We start from the raw sequence: 6885 nt of genomic DNA on the forward strand, positions 1-6885 counted from the left end.
TTTTTTTTTTTTTTTAATCTACATATTTCTTCATATTCAATTCTGTGTTCCACTCCAATAAAACCACATTTCAGATATAACTGATAATCTAATTATTTAACAAAACAATTTCTTTTAATTTCTTGTTAATGTCCATGCATTATTGGAAATATTCTCTATCACACTCTCTTTGAGGCTCTTTTCTCTTTCACTCACATGACATGCTTTCAGTGAATATCCTTTAGCTCTCTGAGATGTACTTCAATTTATTTTGCTACAGCTTTAAGATCCAGCTCCTTAACCTCTGCCAGGATATAACATAAAATCAACTCACACGAAGAGACTCATTGCTATCCCTCTTAATAAACTTGAGCTTTACTATATGCTGATTTATCTGAAACATACTTTTTCTCCTTAATTAAAGTATGTTAGTGTTGTTAAGTGCTTTTGAGTACTTCTGACTCTTAATCATTCTGTATAGGTTTTATGAGGAGCAGCTGGTGATTTGAACCACAGATATTGAAGTTCAAATAGAGCTTGCAGTCTAGTGCTTATCCTGTAGCACCACACCAGGACTTGAGTACGACCTCTTTATCTACCCTTGAGATCCAGATTTACCAGTCAAATTTCTTGTCATCCTTCAACATTTAGATGAGAGTTTTTCATTTATATGAAGTCTTCTGGAATATTCATATTTTGCAATGTTGTCCATAGCTTGTCATGATCCACACAATTGAAAGCCTTTGTGTAGTCAATAATGCACAGGTAAACATCTTTCTGATATTCTCTGCTTTCAGCCAAGATCCATCCGACATCAGCAATGATATCCCTCATTCCATGGCCTCTTCTGATTCCAGCTTGAACCTCTGGAAGTTCTTAGTCAATGTATGCTTGCAACCTTTTCTGTAATACCTTTAGTAAAACTTTACTTGCATGGGAAATCAAAGACATTGTCCGATGATTTCTGCATTCCCTTGGGTCACCTCTCTTTGGAATGGGCACAAATATGAATCTCTTCCAATCAGTCAGCCATATAGTTGTCGTCCAAATTTCTTGGCAGAGATGAGTGGGTGCCTCCTGTGCTGCCTCACTTTCTTGAAAGATCTCAATTTTGATTCCATCAATTCCTGGTGCCTTGTTCTTTGCCAACTCCTTCAATGCAACTTGGACTTCCTCCTTCAGTAGCATTGGCTCTTGGTCATATGCTGCCTCTTGAAATGGTTAAACATACCATTTCCTTTTGGTACAGTGGCTCTGTGTATTCCTTCCATCTTTTCTTGATGTATTCCCAGAGAATCTTTCAGTAACGAAAGTCAAGGCTTGACTTTTTTCTTCAGTTCCCCCAGCTTGAGCAATGCTGACTGCGTTCTTCCTTTTTGGTTTTCTGATTCCATATATTTGCACATTTTGTTGTAATATTTTGCTTTATCGTCTCAAGCTGATCTTTGAAATTTTCTATTCCACTCTTGACCTCCTCATTTCTTCCATTTGCTTTAGCATCACTATGCTGGAGAGCAAGTTTCAGTGTCTCATCTGACATCCATTTTGACCTTTTCCTTCTTTCTTGTCTTCTTAATGACTTTTTGCTTTCTTCATGTATGATGTTCTTGATGTCATCCCACAACTCTTCTGGTCTTCAGTCTTTAGTGTTTAATGTATCAAATCTGTTCTTCAGATGATCCCTAACTTCAGGTGTGATATATTCAGATCATATTTTGGCTCTTGTGGGCTTGTTTTCATTTTCTTCAGCTTCAGTATGAATTTGCATATTAGTAATTGATGGTCTGTTCCACAGTCTGCCACTGGCCTTGTTTTGACTGATGATATGGAGCTTTTCCATTGTCTCTTTCTGAAGATGTAGTCAATTTGATTTATATGTCTTCCATCTGGTGAGGACCATGTGTATAGTCATCTCTTAAGCTATCTAAAGAAGGTATTTGAAATGAACAAATCATTGGTTTTTCAGAATTCTCCAGCATGCATTCTCCAGCATCGTTTCTATCACCAAGGCCATATTTTCCAACTACTGATCCTTCCTCTTTGTTCCTAACCTTTACATTCTGGAACACTTAATTGTGCTCATGAGGAATCTGTACCTGGACCAAGAGGCAGTTGTTCGAACAGAACATGGGAACACTGAATGACTTAAAATTAAAAAAAGGTGCGTGACAAGGTTGTATTTTTTCACCATACTTATTCAACCTATATGCTGAGCAAATAATCTGAGAAACCAGGTTCTATGAAGAAAAACGTGGCATCAGGATTGGACAAAGACTCTTTAACTACCTGTGATATGCAGATGATACAACCTTGCTTGCTGAAAGAGAAAAGGACTTAAAACATTTACTGATGAAGATCAAAGAGCACAGCCTTCAACATGAATTACATCTCAGTGTCAAGAAAACAAAATTCCTCACCACTGGACCAATAAACAGCATTCTTATCAACGGAGAAAAGATTGAAGTTGTCAAGGACTTCATTCTTCTTGTATCAACTATCAGCACTCACAGAAGCAGCAGTCAAGAGATCAAATGATGTATTGCATTTGGCAAATCTGCTGCATAAGACCTTTTTAAAGTGTTGAAGAGCAAAGATGTCAGCTTGAGGACCTAGGTGCACCTGACCCAAACCATAGTGTTTTCAATAACCTCATATGCATGCAAAAGCTGAACAATGAATAAGGAAGACCTTAGAAGAATTGAAGCATTTGAGTTATGGTGTTAGAGGAGAATATTAAAAGTTCCATTGGCTACCAAAAGAAACAAAAGATCTGTTTTGGAAGAAATGCAGCCATAGTGCTCCTTGAGACCAAGATGGCCAAACTTCGTGTCTTATACTTCAGAAATAGTCAGGAGGGACCAGTTGCTGGAGAAGTATATCATGTTTGGTAATGTGGAGGGTCAGAGAAAAAGAGGAAGACACCCAGCAAGATGAATTAGCCAAGTGGCAGCATCAATGGACTCAAGCGTGGCCACAGTGGTGAGGTTGGCCCAGGATTGGACAATGTTTCGTTGTCCTGTGCATAAGGTCTCTATGAGTTAGTACCAACTCGATGGCACCTAACAACAACAACAACAAAGTCTTCCACTCATTTGTAGCACATAGCTTACTTTTCAAGACGCAGAAAGGTCTGTGGCTGATAAAATTTTAACTCTTTTGAGTTTTTGATATTGAATTACCACATTCTTCTCTGGGAGCTTTTATTTCTTCATTGGATACAAAACTAACTTTCCTGCTAGAAAACAAAACTTCTCACAATTGGACCAATAAATAAAATCATGATAAACTGAGAAAAGATTAAAGTTGTCAAAGACTTATTTTAATTGGATCCAGAATCAAAACTTTTACTGGTGGTGGTAGTAATGTGCCTAAAAGTTGGTTCCAACTCACTGTGACCCTGATAGGTTTTCTGAAGCTGTAAATCTTTACAGAAGCAGAAAGCCTCATCTTTCTCCCACAGAATGGCTGGTAGTTTCACACTACTGACCTTGAGGTTAGCAGCCCAACTTGTAACCACTACACCACCGGAGCACCTTGAAACTCTTACTACCAGAAGTCAAAAAATCAAATGATGCATTGCAGTGGGCCAATTCACTACAAAGAAACCTTTTTAATGTGTTAAAGAGTAATGATACTAGTTTGAAAACTGAGATGTTCCTGGCCTAAGCCATGATATTTTCAATTGTCTCATATGCATGTGAAAGTTGGGTAATCAAATAATACATTAGAATTGATGGGTTTTAATTGTGGTGTTGGAGACAAATATTGAAAACAGCATGGAATGCAAAAACAAATGTATTTGTCTTAGAAGAAATACTATCAGAATTCTTAGAAACAAGATGATGAGACTTTGGTCATCTTTCTTTAGATAATCCCTGGATAAAAGTTACCATGCTTTCTAAAGTTGAGGGTCAGTGAAAAAGAGGAAGAACCTCAATAAGATTGATTGTTCGAGTAGCAGCCACAATAGCCTCAACCATATCAACTATTATGAGGATCGCACAGAAGTGGGCGGGGTTTTAAAATCCATTACATGGTTTGCTATGAGTCTGGACTCATTTCATGTCACTTAATAACAATGGTAGGAATTCAGGAAATTGGAAAAGCCACATTCTCTCTCTCCTCTAGAATAAGATCCTTCCTTGTTTGTGCCAACTTCTGGCAACCCTAGACATTTCTCACTGCTCCATGTTTGTTAAATGATTTTTCAGATAATTATCTGTCTTCTCTCTATTTCTGTATGCTGTCCACTGGAAAGAAATTAGGAACAACCCTCTCCAGCGCAATCTATGGTATTTCCAATTGCTTCAGCTGTATGTGAAAGTTGGACAATGAATAGGGCTTGTTGTTGCTGTTGTTGTTAAGTGCTGTCAAGGACTATGAAAAAGAGGAAGATCCAGTATCATGGACTGACACAGTGGCTGCAACAATGGACTCAGCTGTAACAATTATCACAAGGATTGTAAAAGACTGGGGACACTTTTCTTCTGTTGTGCATTACCTGGCTATGAGTAGAAACTAACTCCATGGCAACTACCAACAACAAGTATTCAGCACAACTACTTCAATAAAAGATACCACATCCAAAAAATATAGCAGTTACTGGTATAGGAGCAAATATGTCTTTCTTTTTTGCATTGTACACAATTCAATCAATAAGACTGAATAAATTATCATCTTAAAATACCTTTGTGTCTTCGTGTACGTGTAAGAAGCTGTCTCTCATATCTCTATTCAAGATAACCACTTGTTTTTCTGTTGTTGTTATTTTTAGGTGTTTTCAAGTAGGTTCTGACTCATAGTGATCCTATCATAACAGACAAAATCATTGTTCAGTCCTGTGCCACATGCAATAGTTGTTCTGTTTGAGCCCATTGTTGCTGCCACTGTGCACTGTGTAAGTTCAACTTGTTGAGCATCTTCTCTTTTCCCATTATCCTCCACTTTGTTGTTATTGTTAAGCACTGTCTAGTAATTTCCAAAGAGCAGCTGGAAAGTTTGAACAGCTGTCCTTGTAGTTCAAGCCAAACTTGGAGTCCTTTCCCTCAGACTGATCCCTCCTGACAACAAATCTAAAATAAATGAGAGCAAGACATACCATCATCACTTTTTTTTTTAAAGTTTTTATTGAGAATTATGTGTTAGTTTACATGGGTGAACATTATCTTTACATTCATACTATCGTACTTTGTTTCATTGCAACGATCACAATCCCCTGCATGCATCATCAAATACCCAAAGGGTACACCTCACACTCCTGCCCCCTAGCCACCAGCACACAACCCCTCTCTCTCCCTGAATCCAGAGTCCCCAGCTGCTCCTTCTATCCACATCATTGCCTCTGCCTCCATCCCTAGTGTCACTGCCTTTCTGGACACGGTCTCACATTTCGCTTTTCTCCCTTGATGGTTCCTGGGATCTCTGCTCCTGGACTCCAAATCAATCACTTCCCTCTTTTTGTTACCAAACATTTACATTTACCTTTCCAACACTTCCTGTCAGACCTAACAGCAATCATTCCCTATTGAACCACAGGAGTCCTTTCATCCTTACCTTTTATTAACCTCATCCAGATAGGTTGGAAACAATTCAGTAGAGTCTACCTTTCCCTTCATCCTCTGGAGCTAGCTTCTCTATTGAAAGCTTGTAAGCCAGTCACTTCTTGTCTTTGTAGTCCCCCCATTTTGGGTAGCCAATGTCTAAGCGCCCCCACACACACACTTCTTGTTGACCCTGTATACTAAGGGGCTTGGAATGATCCTCACTGTAGAGATTTTCTGCTCCTTTGTCATACTGCAACTACAAGCATAGGTAATGGTCATCTACTTACTCCTTTATTTTTTCTTCCCTCTTCTTTTTTCCTCTAGTCATGTTCTGATCATCCCGTCATTGATGCCAGGTCAAACGGGTAATATCTGCAAGTGTGGGTGTTCTTGTGCATCCCCCTCTCTTTATATCAGCTGGATGCTTTACTCTAAGAGAAGATAGGAAGATCTTTGATGACAGATGTTGGCTAAAACTAGGTAAAGGGAAAGAGAGAACATACTTTTAAAATTGTTGTTTTTGTTAAGTGTCATAGAGTTGGTTCCAACTCAGCAACTCTGTAAAGCATTTCCTGGAGGATTGATGGGTTTGAGCCATCAACCTTGTAATTAGCAGTTTGGTGCTTATCTGACAGTGACACATTTCTTATTCTTAAGTGCCATTGAGTCCATTCTGACTCATAGCAACCCTGTATAAGGTTTCTGAGGAGCAATTGGTGAATTCAAACTGCCAAACTTGTAGTTAAAACTGGCCTTGTGGTCCAGTGCATTATCCCAAATTGTCATACCAGGACCCTACAGAGACACACTAGGACTCCACAAATGCTTTCCACAATGGCCTAATTGAAGATTTTAGGAGTTCTGGTGTGGCACTGTTGGTTAGTGTGTTAAACTGAAAAGTTGGTTTGAACCTTAAGGTCAGCGGTTCAAGATCACCAGCTACTCCTTGGAAGCCTTATATAGGGTCACCATGGGTTGGAACTGACTCTATGGCACTTAAGGAGACAACAATTAAAGAAACAAAGAAATCAGGAGAAGACTTAATTGAAAACAAAAGAACAAGAAAAAACCATGAATCAGGCTTATTGAGAAAATAGGATGCTTGTGGTGCTGTAGGATTAATACTAAACTGCCAACCACAAGGCTGGAGATTCTAACCCACCAGGTGCTCCTTGGAAACCCAATACAGGGTCCCTATGAGTCAGAGCTGACTCAAGGGCACTTAACAACAACAACAAATGACTTAAGGAGGAAACGCTCTTAAGAGTTTTTTTTAAAGAAACTCTTCAGAACATGTTATTTGTTTGAAACAGACTACTGTCTTCAGTACAGATTGCACCTCAATGTAAAGAAAACAAAAATC

This window comes from Chrysochloris asiatica, unplaced genomic scaffold, assembly GCF_000296735.1.
Source record: "Chrysochloris asiatica unplaced genomic scaffold, ChrAsi1.0 scaffold00199, whole genome shotgun sequence".
NCBI classification, from domain to species: Eukaryota; Metazoa; Chordata; class Mammalia; order Afrosoricida; family Chrysochloridae; genus Chrysochloris; species Chrysochloris asiatica.